This window comes from Onychostoma macrolepis, chromosome 18, assembly GCF_012432095.1.
Source record: "Onychostoma macrolepis isolate SWU-2019 chromosome 18, ASM1243209v1, whole genome shotgun sequence".
Taxonomy (NCBI): domain Eukaryota; kingdom Metazoa; phylum Chordata; class Actinopteri; order Cypriniformes; family Cyprinidae; genus Onychostoma; species Onychostoma macrolepis.
This window is the reverse complement of record NC_081172.1, coordinates 30,604,780-30,623,492: the sequence shown is the minus strand read 5'-3', so window position 1 is coordinate 30,623,492 and position 18,713 is coordinate 30,604,780. Positions and strand designations below refer to the sequence as shown.

At 37.4% G+C, this 18,713-nt stretch overlaps 1 protein-coding gene across 1 annotated transcript in view; it reads left to right on the top strand.

Moving 5' to 3' along the window:
* Positions 1–18,713, top strand: part of clmpb (CXADR like membrane protein b) — a 97,417-nt gene that overhangs the window by 548 nt on the left and 78,156 nt on the right. The window lies entirely within an intron of this gene.

Sequence of the window (18,713 nt, the reverse complement as noted above, 5' to 3'; positions counted from 1 at the left end):
AATAAGTTTTAGCATGAGCATTGGATAAAGTCTTCAATACGAAGGCATGCATTTAACAAATTTAACCTAAGCTTGGTAAGAAGTACAGTTCATAACAAGACCCCCACCCAGTTGAGTAAATCAAAGCCAGATGGTTTTGGGGCTCTGATGAGTTACACCCTTCAGACAGACAACTCTTGAAAATAAAGGGTCCAGTCAGAACAAAGAGGGTTTTACAGTCTAATATCGCCTTATTAAGTTGAATGGAGAACTTTTTATTCACTAGTTCTTTGGAAAACCATCATGTTCTGGTGCTTTAATAAACCCAGAAAACAATCTGATAAACCTATTAATGTCTGTTTTAATCTCTAAAGACTCATTTTGCTCAACTCAGAAACCCGGTGTAACCAAAACGATTATATGAGGAACCTTTATTTTAAGAGTGTTCCATCATTGTGTTTGTGTCTGAGACCCTGGTAACATAAGAACACTGGGAGAGATAGTACAATGTGCATTTAATCGTATATTAAAGCGTATATCAGGACTCTGATGATGATTATGCATCATCCAAATACTATTGGGGTAACAAAAGGTCTCATTTGCCGATTGCATTTGTGCAACGGCAGAAAATTGAACGTTCTTTGCAGAACGGAACAAAGACAGGGCACGTCGCCCAATCCAGATCTCTTAATTTGTTGTGACATCGGATGGCAAAAATAGATCCTCCTGTTAAACGTCCAGAGATGAGCCGGTGGCGCGAGCCGCTGGTGTCCGGTGGGCACGGGGGTCTCGCGTGTGTGCGTGTGCCGGGGTCAGACCCGGGGAGGATGTGTGAGAGCATGCATGCGTCCATGGGTCACATTCGCGGTTCATTGTCCGATTCTCGGGCTGCACGCGCGTTTGTAACGGGAGTTTGGTGCGCGTGACCCGTCGTTTATTATAATCACTGCGCCAAACTTTGTCCCATCTTTCGTGCCCTCTGCGCGTATGCATGATGCAGGATGAAAGCAGCGTGTGTCTAGTACCTGCCTATTGTGCTTCTTAAATGCATGATAGCCTACTCTGTGTATTAAAATTCCTCGCGCATTCTCCGTGGCGTATCGAGAAGGTCAACGCTGCTGTTACACCCCTGACAGAAGCATCAGCTTGCCTACAACATTTCCAAACACTTAGCAGTAGAATTCCTGCGTTAAGGATTTCAGCAAAGTGTCGTATGACTCCTGCGAATATTGGAACTGGTTTGGTTTTGATAGTCAGTTTCTGTGTCACAAATCTTAAAGTCATGATTACGAAAAGCTGCAGAACATATATTAACTAAAAAAAAAAAAAAAAAAAAATTGCAGCTGATTTAAAACACTCCCCAACAGCAGGACATGTTGTCACACTCTCTGGAGGTAAGTTGTCACACTTGAAACCTTACTGAAAGCTATTTCGAGAGTTTTCAGCTAAATTTAGTACAGTAGAACAATTATAAAACACAAAATGATACATTAAATGCATGAAAAATGCACTAACATAAAATAGCAAACCATTATTTTAGCCATCTAATATCATTTCAATTTATAAATGAAATTACAAAATGTAAAACCATGATATTTTGATGACACAAATTTAATACAATTACTTACAATTCTCCCATGCATCAAAAACCATTTAAAAAAAATAATAAGTAAATCAATGAAATAGGCTAGTTGTGGGTTAACTTGTGGGTTAACTTCTGTTTTAATTAAACCCTTGTCTAAATGTAACCTATGCTGTATTTACAGCAAAATGAAGCGTTACTTTTATTTAAAATCTTAATTAGACACTTGAAAACTAGCCTGTGTCTGTCTAATGGGAATATAAAATGCAGGGTCACACTTTACATTAGTGTCCATGATTTAATTTGCAATTAGCCTAATTGCATGCTTAATAGGAAATTATCGCTATAATATTTTTAATAAGCCCTTATTTACATATGATATGTTTAATATCCATACTGCATGAAAAGTGCAGTGTGGCTATTATAGATGTACAAAAAAAGCACTGCTTTGCTTATACTGCTAAAACTGTAACCCACACACCTATGGGATGCTGCTAGTTGGCGTAATCCCATTAGAACGATGGCAAGAGACGACAGAGAGTGTGTTACATGCGCCCTTACACGTGCATATTTTGTAATGTAAAGAATATCTTGTGTTTGCGAAGATGCATTTGTTTCAAGATATCAGTAATAATTATTTAAATGTAATGTAAGGGGACATTATCACATTTCACTTTGAGAACTGTAGTGATATTGATTTATCAATCAGATTACTGCATATTAAAGGTCATGCTTATTTGCTATTGTTTTCCAATTTTTTTGTCTTTAGGCATCGACTGAGCCTAAAGACAGAATTATTTTCAGACAGAATATTAGGTCATTTTAATGTGTTGTTTTGTTAATGATTATCTTGGTCTGTATTGTGAGAGAGGAATGGATTGAGAACTGACGCTGTGCTTGTAGTAGGTCCCATTGGTTTGTGCATTAAATTAGTTAAATGAAATAGCCTTGTAGTGTCATTATAAGTAAATTCCTTCAAGAATATATAACTTCATTACGGAAAAAAAGGCTTTTAAACTGGTATGTTTGGCGTGTAGAGCTCATCTCATTGCTGAGAATCTTCAATGATAGACTGAATCAATAGTGTGTAATGGGGTAATTTCCATTTCATTTGATTTGATGCTTTCGAAGATCTTACATTACTTATGTCTAGCACCCTGGAGGAAAGTAATATTTATTTAAAAGTCTTATAGCAAAAATTTGTTAAAACTGCTGCTATCAGGAAATGAGCTAAAAAAGGACAAACCAATCAAACTGTACAGAAACCACACGGATGATAAATCACTAGTCTAACTCCTCTAATGCCGACTGACTTGAATGGAAAACGTAGTCTGGGCAGTAATAACAGATTGTAATTCACTTGTCAGAAATGTAATGGAACCATAATAAAGAACTTTCTCTGTGTCACGTGATCACTTAGTGCTCATCCAACAGAGCCAAGACTCCACAAACTCACACTGACCACTAGATATGTGGATTTCCATCATGCAATGACTGAATGCATTCATCGGCCTACTGTTTTGAATATCTGTTGCAGGTTGCCAGTAGTTACGCTAACATGGCAAAGTGTTGGTTAAAGTCACTCATTTTCTCGTCCTGTGCTATATTTGGCTGATAACCACAGGCAGTAAGAAGATCTCTCATATCTGAAAATGACAGGACGCTGCAGACCCAGAAGTTATAAAATGACATCTCAATGTGCACGTCCCTGAATCACAGGAAATGTGCGCAGAATGAATAAACACGCCAAACACTTACAAACTTTTACTCACAGGCTCGCATACACGATAAAACGCTGCATAATGATGAATGCTTTGGCATTTTAATACATTTTTCTTGTAAACACGGTGAAACTGGTGCATATTACATTTTAAGAGAATTGGGTCTTTCCAATAAATATTTATGAGAAAAGGCTTCAAATGAGTATGTGTTGAGTGGGTTTAAGTGGATGAAATTTTCATCCGGAGTTTTAGATTTTTGTTCGCCTTGTTTACTGAAGCTCAGATGTTTGGTTAGGCAACATAAATAGCATTGCAATTTTCAAAGCAGTGGTTTGGGTGTCTGGCTCTGTAGTGACATAAACATTCCTGAGGTTTTCCATCAGGATGTCATCCAATTCAAACCTATCTACATTTAGGGACGCAGTAATCCAGGTCTAACCATTTTTTTTTTTTTCCCCTCACTTGGATATGCTCTTTGTCATGGGATTATATGACAGTCCTCTACATTACGGACTCCGAGCTTCTAGTTAGCTGGTGCAGAGCTGTTATAACAAGCTTCTCCTGAAAGACAGTGTGCTTGTTTCCTGCTGCACCACATCTGAGGTGACATTGTCTCAACTCTGTACTGAAATTCAATAGTATCCCTGTGCTGTCACGCTGCTGCTCCTCACAGTGCAGATAAACAGCTCGAAGAGTTCTCCAGATGTGTTATTCTACTCGTTTGGCCTTGAGGAACATGTGGTGCCGTTTCTTTTTGTAAATATGCTGTGACTCGGTCTGTGGGAGGTGCTTCAACTATGTAATAGAAGTCTTTTAAAGGTTAAATTTGTATATATATTGGCTCAACCAATGGCACAAGTTTGGGGCGGGACTATCTGTTTGTCCGACCAATAGCAGAGGAGGAGAGTAATAAGGGAAAACTGTTTCAAAACTTCACCTTTAAATCTTAACCAATTAATAAGGTGTTGTAGATGACAAAGATAGTGAAATGCACTATGTTCATAGTTATTCATTTCTTTAAAAAAAAGTTATTTTTGTTTCATCTTTCCTGACATTTCAAACCACCCTTCCCTCGGTCTCATATTTATAGACTAAAAGTAAATGTTAGCTGTATTTGTCTTGAATATGAAAATAAAAGCATTAAGTATGAGTAAAACTGTCGTGTTTGCAAAAATGAATGACTTTAACGCCCTCCTCGACTGAAAAAAAGAATCAAAGGAAGCCACAGTAAACACCAGGCCACGTTTGAGTCGTTCTGTAGCCTATAAATCTCAGACTCTTTTGACTCCCTGGGCTAAATTACTCCCAGATTACTTTGGAGCCGCTCAACAGGAACTGCCTATTTTCCTTTACGGCTAACCTTTGACAGATGTTCATGAATGGTCCGGTTTGACAATAATTCAATCCAGCTGCATCTTGGTGTAGCAAAGCCCAGCTTGCTTACATAAGTCATTGGTCATGAGCGGCCCTCCGCCCCTCACTCAGCCCTGATATGCAGGTTTTGGCTTCCAGAATTGCATGGCCCAACAGGATTTTGCTAATCGCCACCTCTATGGTTATTTGCAAGTTAAAGAATAGAGGATTGTGTGCATTATTTGATGCAGTAAATAACTATGAAAGTCAATGATGCAAGGGCAATTACTTTTTTCCTGATTCCTGGAAGTACTTTGTTTGTAGTGAGTGTAAACAGTTTGATGAGGGTCCTCAATGAGGAGCTGAGATTAGCACAATGATAAACAACATAGCCAGAAGAATTGCCAATGAACCAAAAAATAGCTGGGTTTCCATCACCCTGTTTTAATGTGCATTTTGAAGTATCGCATGAGAAACAAGTGATGGAAACGCCAAATTTCGAATAAAAATCCCTTAATTCGCAAAAAAGTTTTTACGCTCGCTTGAGGTGGTTTTTGTGCCAGTAAATGTAAATTTTACATTTACATATACTTACTATGTACCATCTACCATCAATTACTCAATAAGTGCCTTGGTCCATGTTTATACCCCCAACTTGAGTACCGCATAACTTATTCTGTACATTAACTAATAGGTACATACACCAGTACTTACATATTAAGTTAGGACTGTAAAATAAAGTGCACCATTTTACATAAACATTACACAGGAATTACCAGTTCTTCAAACTTTGTAAGCACTGTTGTGGAGAGCAATTTAACATTAACACACACTTGTTTGTAAGTACTACATATTTACCATGTGTATACCAAGTACAGTGTGTGTCTTGTTTGTTACCACATAATAGTACATTTTTACGTAGGTGCCACACATTTACCATGTACATATCATTAGTATGTACAGTAATGTGTCTTATTAGTTACCATATATGGATACTGTAAGGATGTGCCTGTTTGTACCCACTTGTCTGTAAGTACTACATATTTACCATGTATACACATTAGTAAGTACAGTAAAGTATGTAATTAGTTACCATGTACAGGCACCGTTCTTACCCACACTTGTCTGTATGTACAAACTAATTACCATGCATGTACGACTGTTAAGTACAGCCGTGTTTCTTATTTGTTACCATGTACATACACTTCAGGTAAGTACCTTGTATTACCACTCATTTGCCTGTAGGTACAAGATATTTACCATGTATGTACCAGGGAAGTACACGTACTGTAAAATAAAGTGCTACCAAATTTACTAAACAGTCACTTTTTTTGTGGTATTTCTGGGAAAGAAAAGACAGAAAGAATGTGTTCAATATAGGTGATGTCTAACATGAAAATAAATATAATTCAATTATATTAGCTTTGTCTTTTATCCTGTCAAACAAGATAGTTCACCCAAAATGAAAATACCGTCATCATTTCACCCTCTAATTGTTCCAAACCTGTATGAGTTGACGGTAGTCATTGACTTCCATAGTATTTTTTTTTATTTTTCCATACCGTGGAGGTGAATGTCTACTGTCAACTGTTTGGTTACCCACACTCTTTAGAACATCTTCTTTTGTGCAACAGAAAAAAAAAAAAAAAAATCATACATATTTGGAACAACTTGAAGGTGAGTAATGATAATGGAATTTTTATTTTTGGGTGAACTATCCCTTGAATGATCTGAAAACTGCATTGTAATTGTTGTGTCTTGCGTATTTTATACCCACGAACAGCCACATACTGTATAAACCACAGCTTAGACGAATTAAACTCAATAATGCTGGAGCCTCAACTCCTTTTCACTTACAGTTGAATGGAGCAAGCATACTGTCTTTGTTAGTGAGTCATTGACTCATTCACTCAACCGATTTATCTGGGAACACTAGTACTGTGTGTTTTGCTTTTTTATAGTTAAACAAAGATAATAATGGTATAATTTACAAACAATGTGCACTTGGAAACCCATTTTCAGGCTCCCAAAATGCCATTTGTTGGGTAAATAAATGGCCAAAACTCAAAAAAATGTTCTACATTTTTAGTTGAAAATGGTGTCATGCAAACATCCCTAATTCAGTTTTGGCTTAGTTTGGAATTATTCTCTTTAGTGAAGCAATAACAGGCAAAGTAGCTTTTTCGTGTCTAAAACATAAGTTATTAACTTGTTTAATGTAAACGTTTTGAACGCTTTTTCAATATTTATTGAACGCATGAATAAAAGCATTGTCGCACATGCAATCGTGCTATCAGCAGATTCGGTCAATCCTTAGCGTATTCTGTGAATTTTTTTCATCACCCGCGCAGTGATGTACAACACAGATTGCACGCATTTGCTTTCTTAAAACATCCAGAAAGACCAGATGAGAACAGTGTCTCGACTTTTGCATCATATTGTTAGGAGTGATTTCATCATGGATGTATATTGACTGAACACTCTCCGCTTGAGCCCGAGGCTTTGCTTACTTCCTCTCAAGAAGGGAAGCAGTACCTCAGTGAAATCATGCAGGCATGGCTGAGGCTGGCATTCTGTCTATTCTGAGCTCAAGCTGCGTTTGATCTCGACTTTTTTTAGGGAGGGAAGCAGGTATACATTTCTGTTTTCAGCGAGGAGCAGTGATCTGTCTATTCAGAGAGACAATAGATAAATAAATAAATCGATTGCCAAAAAGATAACAAACTGCTCTAGGAGAAAAAAGCCTATCTTATCAAATTTTGAAGAGCATACATGAGGATCATGGATATAAAAGTAAGTGTTTGCTCAGGAAAGAATACCCAGGAGATAACCTGCTCTATTCTGAGAGATACAGCTCAGTTGATGATCCACCAAGGCTGTTTTGTAGGAGCTAGAGAAATGGCTTTGTCTTGTAAGTGAAGACAGAGACGGCTGTGATAGCAAATGTTCCTCAGTGCTGTCACCTGATCACTTACTGTATGTTAATTCAAAATGAGTTTTTTTTAAGGGAATAGTTCACCCAAAGATGAACCTTCTGTCATCTTTTACTCACATTCATTCATTTATCTGCCTACCAGCAAGCTTAAATAAAGCTATGATGGAAATGAATGTCAATGTCAAGTTCCAAATGCCACATAGTACCACGTAGTTATCTTACAAAGATTCTCAATGAAATGAGAAAAATATTTAAAACGTTCTGTCAAATCACTTTTTTTTTAGTTTATTCGTTTTTTCATGACTAATTGACTCAATTTGATGCCAGAATGAATTTTCTGTCATGGGTAAACTATTCCTTTAAAATATGAATGGTGGTATTTCTAAGATACTGTATGTGGCTAGGTTTTAGAATTGTGTTTTTTTTTCTCTGATCTGATTTCATGCAGCAGTTGTTTTGCATTCATAGGCATAATGTGTTTTTGTGCTGATGTTCTGTACTCATTTACTTGCCCGGTTTAGCATTTCTCTTTGTTTTCTCTGCTGCTTTCCACTGTGCTTTTGTATTTACTTTCTGATAAGATTGCATGCACCTGCAGTGGTGTCTGTTGCAATGATGCAACATCTTCCAAATGAGTTTTTCTCCATCTTTTTGTAGCATTGCCACAAGTTTTTGTATATCCTTCCAAATCCACTGATAATTGCTATCCGAGAACCGTCTGCTTACGGGGAAATCAGAATAAGACAGTCTGAAGAGGCTGCTTATGTTTTGATTGTTTAATGTTTTCACTGCCAATGCACAGAATGCCTGAAAGCAAGATATTCTATTACAGCAGGAAGGGATGTTACATCCTCAGGCAGGAAAGCATCTTCTGTCTCCCACCAGGAATTCATTAGCATGAAACTCCAGCTTTGTTTCCATCGGTTTGACAGGCAGCTGTAATTGAATTGAATTGATTATGGATAGATAAATATCTTCTCCACTGCAGACGCATGTTTCTTCGTGTGGAGAGTGGCCTTTAGACTCTTTTTGTTGCTTGTATCTTTTTCCCGTTGTTCTGGGAAGGGCTGGAGACAGAATGTGAGGGGAAATGTTCCACGTCGCTCTATTTAGACACCCGCTGTTCCTTTCAATTTGAAACAGTCTATTAGCTCTGCTAGCAGGCCACTCTTTTTGCTGTTTTGAACCGGCTTGCTCCAATATCTCACTTCGTTTCCATCTTTCAAGCCAAAATCTTCCCCACCTCACTTTCACTTGCCCTAGACCAGCTTGTTTTCCTGCTTTCCAAAGGTTCCCACTGTTGAAAAGAAGCATTTGAGTCACTCCAAGTCCAAAAAATTCAAAATGTATTCTGTTATTTCATGTGATGAGGGTGTATTTCAATTTGATTTAGTTTATTACATATATATTTTGTCATTTTTAATTATATAATTTTACATGTCCTTATAGTCAGTATGATTATATGCGTAAACCCACTTATTTGGGCCTACCTCAAAATAATACTGATCTGTAATTTTAAATGACAGTACAAAGGATGTCATAGAGCCAAGTTCAAATCTTTGCAAATATTTTAGCACTTATAAGCATTCTTTGTAGATGTGTACTTCAAAAATCACCATTCTGGAATGGAAAAGGCATCCGTTTCATAGAATGACTCATTTGTTGTTGGTGAATGCGTTGTTTTACGTCTGAAAGGTCATTAATAAGTGGAAGAGATCTGCACAAGCAGAATATGACTGCATCGATCGTTTATTGAACTGATTGATGAGATGCAGGCCAGCGTTGAGGATTTTATGATACTGTACTAAATTGAGTTTGAGTTGATGTTTGTACTTCCAAGACGATGTGCACCTAATGACTGTTATATATTCACTGTTCCCTTAATGGACCTTTTATGCATTTAAAATTAAGGAGTAAATAAATAAGTGAGACAGACATTAATGTTACATCGTAAAATCGCCAGAGTTTCACTTATATTTGAGCTTAGATGATAATTAAATTCATGCAAAGAGTACAAATAACTGAATTTCGCTCATGTCAGTAAATTTGTCATTTAAAAAAATATTGTTGTTTTTTTTTTAACGGTGATTCTTCATCTATTAATGATAAATGAGTTTCACTATAAGACTGTGTTTGCATGTTGATCTCAGTCACCTTCCCTTGCAAAAGTTACGACAATTCCAGTACAGTCAGGATTAAAAACCTTTTATATATTTTAGTTTTACCTTGAAACTTTACTTAATGGATGCAAACCAAAAGCTACTATTCATATAAAAATATTATTTTATTTTGGTCACAATTTATTTTAAGGTCCAATTACTATTAACTGTGACTTTTGCCTCAGTAAACTCCTAATTTGCTGCTTTTAGTAAGGTAGCTGTTAAATTAAGGTATGAGGTAGGATTAAGGGATCTAAAATATTGTCATTCAGAATAAGGCATTAATATGCGCTTTATAAGTACTAATAAAAGTATATTACAATATAGAATTTCTGGCCGTGAACCAAATTTCAATGCCTAAAGTATAAAAATGTATATGGCAATATGCTAAAAAGAAAAAAAAAAGAAAAAAGAAATGGATGATTTTGGACGGTCACCAAGTTAAATGGATTTTATTTCTAGATTTTATAATCTGCATAAGCATTGGTACTTGTACAAGGAAGTAATAGGCTTGGGTGATGAATGGCTTAATTATCAGGCCTCAGTGTCAGACATTTCGTTCTTCATACTAGAGCAAAAACATTGCATAAAGGAGTATCGCTGATCAATCGCAAGGCTGTCTGCAATTAACTCCCTAATGCGCCTGATTACACCGACTCCAGCGTGCCCGTTTAACTAAGTGACTCAACCTTTTAAACGGCCAGCGGCTGCACACACTCAGTGTTTGCACTCAAGATTAAACCTCTTGTCCAGGTGCTTTCACCTTGAGAAAACGGTATTGTGCACTACCGTGCTGTAAAAGCACCCACCTTTCCTCTTTATTCATCGGAAATGGTTTCTGAACAGATGGCGTACCCACCCTCATTTTTTTTACGAGTCGTTAGACTTGACTTGTTGATGAAATGGAGACCTTCCACTACCCTGCTCATGCAGATGTGTATCTTTACGGTTTAATATATCTTCTGTGTCGCTGCATACCAGGTGCAGAAAGCGCTGTATAGCCGGCGGCATCTCCGTACATTACACATTACACATTACACATTACATGGCATCTGACGGAGGCGATATCAGGAAGCCTTCGCTGTTAACGTCTAAAACACAGCAGATTTATTCAGAAATGCAGCCAAAGCCTTTGGTTGCTACTCTGTTTGGTTGAAACATGCACACTCCCACATTGAGACCTTGAGACTAGGCCTGCGTATGGCATAACAAGCTTACCGCACCTCAGGGAGCAAACATTAAAGCCGTTCTCTTCCTGTGTCCCAGCCTGCAGCCATATTCCTCTGTACATGCCTAATTGTTTAGTCATTTTTGGCTTCCCTTGTGTCTCTTTCCAGCTGATTATTTATGATTTTCATGTAGGATAGCTGTCTCCATGCACCATGAAAATAGAAAACAGTAATATTTCAAAGAGAGGTATACGCTTGAAATGGATGGAAGGTAAGCGGTGGTGTTTGGCAAGTCGGAAATACTAAAAATGCATGAATGTATTTGCACGCAGTGCTTCATTCACTATTAATTGCACGCAAGAGTTCTTATGTGAGCAGAAAACGTTCTCTCGGAACAGGAGCATACACACATGAATTTGTTTTATAGCCTCCTTTAATGTTGATAAATCTGGATTATTTTAAATAAGGGTTCATGTGATCATCTCCATATAAGGGCTGTCCACACAACCGCTCCTGTATAGCCATTCATCACTCTCTGCAAACATTTCCTTACACTGTCATAAGATGTACTTGCCTAGACTACACATAATTAACTGCATTTTTTTGTTGTTGTTGAAATTTATCCCAGATCTAGGACTCTTGAAAAAAAGACTTGTCAAGACTTATATATCACACTCACACACACACATTAATGACCACCAGGAATCTGTGAAATCTGTATGTTTGATTACAGTTGGTTCCAAATGCGATATTAAATTAGGAGAAGAAAAAAAAAAAAAAAACTCTTTCATGAGACTGGATTCTAGATGAAAACATTTCCTAAAAGGTTTTATGAGTGCATACACTTTGTGCATTAATGTAGTTAGCATTAACGAGAGTGAGATACATAATATGTTTACTGTGCAGTGCTTTGTTATATTTCTTTATATTGTATTTTAAAAAAAAAATACTTATACAGTAAGTTTACTTCCAAAACGTTTGCAGTTAATTTCATTTGAGACACTTTATATACAGTTTCCAGCTTACGGTAAACATTTTTTTTTAAAGAAATTGTGACCTCGTAGAATGCTTTACATTCCATGTGTAACCTACAGTAGTGATGTCATTATGATATTTGCATACTGAATGCGGATTGGTCTTTATTCTTGCATTTATTTGCATTATTTATTGTACAACTGTGTTTACACTGCAAAGATGGGCTTCCACTGAGTTGATACTTGGGACAGAAATCAAGAAGCGTTCATGTGTCTTCATGACAGCAGCAAAGCGGATCTGATGTGGCATTTCATTTACAAAAGAAGCTTTAAACTCTTAAAATGTTGGCTGTTTTTTTGCTGCCTTGCAAGCAGCTGTATTTTTGGACATGCACATCTAATTTTTCAATACTGTTATTGAGCTGCACTTTGTTCTTGTCACTACTGACTTGAAATTACATTTCAGAACTAGTTGCAGGTACAGTAAAATTAAATCCCATTTAATCTTATCATTTTGTTTCCTGTGTATTTTCATACAGACAAAGGAGGTGGAGTACTCAAATTTGGCATGATTTGTTGCCCTTGGTCCAGAGAGACTTGGTGGGAGAAAATAGCTACGTTTGCAAAACGAGGCTTTCAGAATAATTAAAATCTGAGCGAGGATTGCAGCAGACCTTAAACAATGCTTTACAGCTTCAGTAAACAAGTCTTATTGACTCTGACTTTTGATATATTGCAACATATGGAGCACCAGTACCAATCTGATTATTTTCAGCTCCACTTGGGAGTTCATACATCTGTTAACTCATAGTTGCTCTGGTCTTTGTTTGCTCTTTGATTCTTCCTTGATTATGCAAAACCAACACAGTGTGATGTGAAAGGCCATGTGATCTCTTAGTTGGTTAACCTTTCCTCTTGGATGCTCTTTTGACATTGAGCAATGTGGTGGATTCAGCTCCTCACCAGCCTCTGTGCTAATGAGGCAATTAAATCCCTGGTGTTGTGGTGCAGAGGGCTGGGAGAGAGGGAGGAAAGGGAGTGTGCTGTCTCAGCAAAGAGCGGCCCAGAGCACCTACTAAATTCCAACTGAATGCAGAAGCGGAGCTCCGCTGGGTGTCTCGCAGTTCCATCACATGTCTTCATAGTACTTCAGTTGAATCTTGCTAGAGATTCCAGTCCATCCAATGGTTAGTGCTTTAGTTTTCTTGTGATATTTCTATGGTTTTTGCGCTGAGCTCTGGATGATAGTGGATGTTTAGCTCCACCTTGTCCCAACATACCTGCCCAGTAATCCTAGTAATCTTGAAGACCTTGGTTCAAGGGTTGAAGCTCAACTCTGCAGGACAGTGGCCCCCCAGGAGCAGGATTGGTGCAAATTTGTGCAACTTCAACTCCAAGCCTCAGACCTGCTAGTAGATACAAAAACAAAGAAAGAGAGAGCTTCGACTTTTACCTCCCAAAAACTCCATAGCAACCACATAGTAATGCATTTCAAAAGAGAACACCCTGACAACTACCAAAACTCTGACTTTCCCTTGGCCAAAGTCCACTCACATTCTTCATATTAAAAATTATAGTTGGCATATATCATCTCACGTAAATAAATAAAGATTTTCAGCAGCAAACAAGACTGCCCTAGTGAAAAAAATAAATATACTAAAATGTATTTGAAATACATTTATTTCATGCTAAGTATACTACAAATACAATTACATATTATGTACTTAATACAAATGAGTACTCTTACTGCACTTCAATTGCGCGAAAGTAGTGCTGAAGTCCAACTAAAGATGAAGTATATTTGATTGTGCTAAAGTGGAACTATTGCAAGTATGCTTTAGGTTCACTTTAAATATTTTGCATTTAAAGACAAATATTATTCAAAGATCATATCAGTCCTCACCAATAGTGACATTTTAGGTTTAATATTAAAGGGGTGGTTGATTACAATTTCACTTTTTTAACGTTAGTTAGTGTGTAATGTTGCTGTTTGAGCATAAACAATATCTGCAAAGTTGCAGCGCTGAAAGTTCAATGCAAACAGAGATATCGTCTTTTAAAATTCTGGAAGTTTAATGCCTACAAAAACGGCTGGTAAGGGCCTACAACGAACTACTTCCCGGATCTGATACGTCACGGACCCAGATAAACCCCGCCCTCGGGAACATGTAAGGAAGGGGGCGGGGCCATGCTGCGCTGCTTTAGAGAAGAGGAAGAGAAAACTAGGGGTGCACGTAAAAATCTATTCATATATGAATCGCGATTCTGTCTTCTAACGATTCTAATGGATTCACAAGTTTCAGAATTAATGTTCTAAAACAGCTGTTCTTAATACTGTTCCTCGCTTCGCCCTGCTCTGCATCTCTCTCTCTCTCATTCAGATCGTCAGATCAGCTCCAACAAACTGTTCCAATTATACATTTTCACATAACAATGAGAAGGGTTATACATGGACATGTGTGCGGTTGCCGTACTGTATTAAAGCTTTAATCAGAATAAATTTAATCAGAAAAAGCAAACATAAGCAGTAGCATAATAACAGCATATCTAAAAGTATGAGACAACAAACAGACAAACATACCATTAAGAGCCGTGCTTGCACAGGTTCTGCGCGATCCTCTTCACTAATATCCTCTGCGTCTCAATCGGGCTCAAATTGATAAGTGTGTAATATTTTTACTTTGGTGGTGTATACATTTCTAGGTTTATTAAGTGTGGTTAGTGCTGCTTTGCAAGAATATATTTATTATTATTATTTTATTTTATTTATTTTAAATTTTTTTGCTGATTGACTACCTTAGTGAAAAAAAGGTATACTAAGTATACTTGCAGCCAGACTAATGGACAGTATACTTCAAGTGTGTTAATGATTAGTTAACTTGAAGTGTGCTATTTTGGAACCCATACTACTTAATAGAATGAACATCATAATTAGCAGTGAGGAATTGTATCAGTATGTCACGTCAATATTGCTTCCCGTGTATTAGTCAAACATACAGTATACAACAGAAGTGAGTACACCCATGTAGCATCACTATAAATCACATGATACAACACTATTCAAGTTGAAAAGTACGGTATTTATAGAACAGATCAGGCTAAATTGTATGTAGACACATGCATTTTCTGTAAAGCTGCTTTGAGAAGTTAGTGTACTCTAAATAAGGGCATAAAGTGCAAAAACAGCAGCAGCGCACTGATCCTAGACTTGGTTGACATCACCACTTCGTCTTCAAAGACGATCAAAACATCCAGTGGGTTCCGTCATGACATTCTCTTCCTACTCAACAGCAATGATAGGGACTGCTGCCTTCTGCACTTGACCAGGCTCCTTTTTCTAAATGCATTAAAAAAAGTCTTAGTATGTCACAACAAATCATAAAATTAACCCTTGTGTGGAAAGACATAAATGAAAATTAAGGTGTGAAGGATCAAAGTAGTGCTTATTCAGTAGGGCGTGTGCCCATTTAAACCCCTGTATTTTGGCTGAAAACAAGACAAAAAATCTAAGTAAGAAAATCAATTTTTGCAGTGATCCGGTGGACTTTTGACAGCTCCGGACAGACTTTTGTGACAAATAAGGAGGTTGATCTGGGTCCAAGTTACATAAAGAAAGAGTATGCATTGTTCATTTACACTACTGACCAATACAAATTTTAAGTTGTTTGTAAATCGCCAAACTTATCCTGTAAGCTAGCTAAGGAACTTGGTGGGGACAGCAGCATTCAAAACGCAGATGGTGACCAGCTATGTCTTTTCATCAAGGTAACTACAGGTAACAACCTTGCTTGATTGATAATGTAGTTTTTGTTGTATTGCAGAGTTTGGTCCTACAAGCAAAAGAGTAGGCAATCAAAAGACGTGTTGTGCAAAGAGCTGTGCTGGTACCTATTTATTTTCTTGCTGATGTTATTTGTTATAAGCAGGTCCTGATCCAGCTTCTTGTAGTTGTTACAGCAAGTGCTGCTTTTTTGGGTATAGAGGAATTACTAGTAAGTGGATGACATTTCCCAGGTGCTGAGCACCACAGTCTGTTTGTCCGCCTCAGACAGTTTAGCACAACATCTCAAGATTTCTGTCCTTGGGTCTGTGTGTACTTGACTATTTAGGAGCGTTCGACCCAGGCAAGCATAGCCAAAGCGTCTCGGAAGTGGTCACTGAGCCCTTCGCTCCTCAAGGAGAGTGTTTACCTTCCCTCGCTCTACCTCCATGACTTATTCATAGGACAGAGCGAGCCGCCACACTTAATAGAGAAAACGTGTGCCCATGTAAACACTACCGTCTGCACTTCGGTGGGCAGGGGAAGCAATTTTTTGGATTTCTTCTTTTGTTACTCACCTCGTTTTGACCTCTACAGCACTTTAGTGACAAACACACTCTAGGACAGAAGTATTGCAGTGTGTTTTCTGTCCCCTCTGGGCTGATATTATTCAGAGTCTGATACTGATTGTTTACACCGCACCACAAGTTGAGAATTGTGGAAATAAAGTGCCTCCTTTTGTGCAATTTAATTAGAGTGACATCAATTAGCTGCTAGCAGTGCAGTTCACTGTAATGTTACGCCATGATGGGGTTCGCATTAGGGCGCCAGGCTAATGTGTTTAAAGCAGACACAATTAAAACGAACGCGCCGCCTGATAACGACAGGCTTACAGCTACTCTGAAGGAATTACGGAGTATAGCTGTCTGTCTTATAATGTGCAGCTTATCCGACAGATTCCCTCTCTTTTGCTGGCAGTAATGAATGGCTGGTTTGGCGTATCTTTAGGAAGAATGTATGAAAGGCAGCATCTCGTGCTGAGCGATGCAGAGCAGGGCTCATTATCGCCACACAGGTGGGGCCTGGACAGGACACGACAGGAGAAACTGTCAAGAATAGACAGAATTGTTGTCTGTCTTGCATGTCGCAAGATTGTAACTGTTGTTTTTTGTGTCTTCTTGTGCAGGAAATCTGTTCTGTGGGGTAAATGATTTGATGCCCATTTTAAAATCTGTGTCTATTATTGTTTTAAATGATTTCTGCACTCTTAATTTTTTATTCAGAATATTTTGGCATGATCTTTTTTTTTTTTTTTTTTTTTTTTATTATGAAACTGCTTATTTTAAAGATAAGTTTTGTTTTCGCAAATGTTTCCTCAAAATCAGTCATATGGTGCAACGAGTATGCAGAAACATACAGAAAAATTAAAATAAAACAGGAATTTATATCATAGACTTGTACATTCTCATGAATGTGTGTCAAGGTCAATAAGTCTCTTAAAACATCAGACCTTTTGTGACCAGGCAACTTTGGTTCCGATTTTAAAATGTAATGTGGTGCGACTCTACAAAAATATATATTTATAAATAAATAATTCATGATATTTACCTTGAAAAATATATATATTTTAAAAATACCTTTGAAAATGAGATGTAAACATTTATTTTACTTGATGGTTGCACCACATGCCTTTTTTTTTTTTTTTTTTTTTTGCTTGTTTTGTTTAAGTTACTTAACACTAACACAAGTACATTTTTACTCTGTAAAGAATTTCCATCTGATTCATTAAAAAGTAGTTTCTATAAAAACAATATCAAAAAATATATATGAATTAATTAATAATTCATGACACTTGCACTGAAAAACATATTTTAAAAACATTTTAGAAAATAATAAGATGTAAATAATTGCATGTATTCAAGATGTTAGGAAAATGTTAATACAGTTTAATTGATAGTTGCACCACATGACATTTTTAGAAAATCTATGCTTTTATTAAAAGGGTATTTAAAAAAAGCTGCATGAAACCAACATAAGTACATTTCTGTATACTGTAAAGTCCATCTAATTCAATTTCGAAACAAGTTGAAATTTACTAAATTATTTTGATGAATTAAATCTTGTGTAGCTTAAATGTTGCTGAAAGTTGAAATGGGTTAAACTATTTTGATGAGTTAAATTAATGACCTTTTTGACATTTTTTACAGTGTAAGAACACAGAACGCTTGCTAGTGAGTCTTGTTTTAAATTCATTCATCAATTTGTCCTTTTCTTTACCATGGACGTTCTTATTTGTCATTGACCCAAGTAAATGTGATTCTAGCCCACAAGTGTGCACCAGTTTTTAGGTCAATAAGCAAACATTTCCGTTAATTGAAGCCAAGTTACACTGAAAGATCTATGTAATTAGCCTTTGTCTGTTTCCTTAGAGTCATGCTAGGCAAATAACTCATCCTTGGTTGCCTTTAGCATCTCAGAACACGCTGTGGGGTGATATATACCTCCTATTGATCTTTGGATCACGTGACCTGGATCAATACCCAGAAATCACTGCCCTGTATTCAGTGACAGAGAGGGGGACGGAAAGGCGGTCTGGCTTGTAAAGGTCGACTGTAGGTCGCAAGGATGAGTCCTTGGAAGTGTTCTGGTTTGCAACAGCTTAGCACATCAATTCTATCACGGTAAGAGGAAGGTCATCGGTCCAGCACGGATGTATTTATGGCCCTGGAGGGCATTCGGAGAAGTTTCTCCCTCTAGAGTTTCACAGAAACATCTGACTCCATGCCAAGGTTCTGCTCTGTATCACAGCGTTTGCCTCTTTCATTAGAAAAGACTTGAATTGAAGTTGAAGTGCCTTGGAGAGTTAGATGTTTGTCTGGCTTTAACAATGTAAGACATTACATGCTCCTTGGGTATGTCCAGACCTGACTTTGGAGTCTCGGCTGTAATGAGTGATTGGCATGTGCTTGTTAGCAAGATCTAACAATCGACTTGAAGATGGATTGACAGCATGGCACCTTTTTTGCTGCAGCATCAGTAACAGACACATTGAGGCATGAAGGGGACAGGACTATTGACCAG